At 42.7% G+C, this 1,955-nt stretch overlaps 1 long non-coding RNA gene across 2 annotated transcripts; it reads left to right on the top strand.

The window, feature by feature from the left end:
* On the top strand, positions 1-1,955 carry LOC135673375 (uncharacterized). Of its 2 annotated transcripts, XR_010513322.1 has the most exons (3): positions 369-749; positions 815-1,849; positions 1,941-1,955. It is a non-coding gene; the product is annotated as an uncharacterized LOC135673375 (long non-coding RNA). The 2 variants fall into 2 exon arrangements; XR_010513321.1 differs by lacking the exon at positions 1,941-1,955 and having other exon boundaries at positions 1-749; positions 815-1,120.

The raw sequence follows: 1,955 nt of genomic DNA, 5'->3' as shown, positions 1-1,955 counted from the left end.
TGAGGTCCTTCTTAGCGACATTTTGACCCAAGCATCAAACTGGGAAAAGTTCTCGTCAAAACAACCACAACCAAACAATGCCTTATCACTTTGCATTTCTATGAAAGATGTAAGATGGTAGAACTCAATCCATTCTTCTCCAAGTTGGCAGATGCCAATTAGTAGATCAAAAGTTTTAATGGAGATCTTACAGATGTAAAAAAGATTATTCTCTTGTTGAGGCTCAAACAGATGTGCAAGGCACCTGAATTGGAAGCTCCACTTGCTGTAGATTCATGGCAGATCCTTCTTTGATTTCATCTTGGTCCGGTATGAACAGTTTGCGCACACAATCTAACAAGTCTACAGCGAGATTGTTGTCCGACAACACGAGGGGTTATGTAAATAGCCTACTGTTCTTCCAAACAAAGTCCAAATATGGTAAAGAAAAGCAAAAGAAAAATAGATTATAGTGACAAAATCTGACCCCAATCTTGCTCTATTTAAGGCATCTCCCACTTCCCCTTCGCTCCCTCACTCCGACCACACTTTTGGCCTACCAATCCTCCACCTCCAAACCAGAATCATACATCACGCAGCTCCACTTCCCCTTCTTTCTAACCAATCTCAGCTCGCCCCTCGAGCACTACACAGTAGCAGCAATGATGTCGAAGCATGCGGCCTCCCTGCTTTTGGCTTTTCTCCTCCTTGCCTCCCTCACTCAAGCAGCCAGGCCTCACCCAGCAGATTCAAGAAACGACCAAGGGGAGGTATGATGTTCTTGGTTTATTCTGTGATTTTGCTCTCGTTTGACACATGGAATGCTTGTGGGTAGGTTGCGGATGAGGCTGGTTTTGATCAGACAACAGATGAAGAATGTGGGGGAATCGGCGAGGACGAGTGTCTGATGAGGAGAACTCTTGTAGCTCGTACAGACTACATATACACCCAGGGGAAGAACCCCTGAGGGGTGCAGAAGTGGTTCTACTCCTAGTTATTGGTGCTGTTTATCTCGCGTATAATACCTCTGTTTGGGAGCGTCTTGTAGATTTGTGTTTGTGCCTTCTGTTCTTCCCTTGTGACCTTCTCAAGATTGCCTATGTAAAGAGGGTTAAGGATAAATGCTACAAGATTTTGTGCATGAGTCCTCTCAAATGCTAATTCCTTTGTTTCCCTCTGATCTCATGACAAGCATGCCAACTTCATCTTTGGTAGTACAAGTTCTTCTCAAAAAAAAAAAAAAAAATCTTTTTGTGTAAGTGAAAAAACCATGTGTTTGCTCTTTTTTGTGTTCCTTGGAGAAAAGCCTTAGCAGCAGCCTTTCTTCTTCTTGGAAGTCCTTTTTCCATGAAGGAAAAAAGGAGTTATACTGAACATAATGTGAGACCACATAGATAGGGTCACCATTTCCAACAACTAGTTGACTTTTAGATTTCTTCTACAATAGCAGCAGGGCCTCTAGAATATATATATACTTAAGATCTTTCCATTGGAATCTGTGGGAGCAATAGTTTACCCCTCTCTCTCTCTCTCTCTCACACACAAACACACACACAATTGTTATGGACATGGTGGTGTTTGATGTTGACAAGGCCATGGAATAGTCATTATTCAAGGAAAATACAAGGTCTTGATTGAGACCAGACAGCTGCTGCTTGGTGATCATCCAAACCCCTCTGGTTTAGAAGGAAAGTGACTCTCAACCTTGAACATGCCCCTTAATCAGCACGTGAACCTTGTTACTTCAAGATTGGTGAGCTGAGAGGTGTCTCTGCTGCTGTTTCTTTATATTTTCCCTGTGCAAAAGTCAGACCTTGGATGAGCACAAACATGAATGGGGGCACCAACACCAGGGAAGGTGCCTGCTTAGGTAATAAAAACATGTCATCATTTCCCATGCAAATCATTCAATGTTCTTGAGTTCTACAAGACAAGTTGTCCATCATATCATATGTTTGCAGATGATGCTGTCCTCC

The sequence above is a fragment of the Musa acuminata genome, chromosome BXJ1-5 (genome assembly GCF_036884655.1).
Source record: "Musa acuminata AAA Group cultivar baxijiao chromosome BXJ1-5, Cavendish_Baxijiao_AAA, whole genome shotgun sequence".
Classification (NCBI taxonomy): domain Eukaryota; kingdom Viridiplantae; phylum Streptophyta; class Magnoliopsida; order Zingiberales; family Musaceae; genus Musa; species Musa acuminata.
This window is presented reverse-complemented; position numbering and strand designations above follow the sequence as displayed.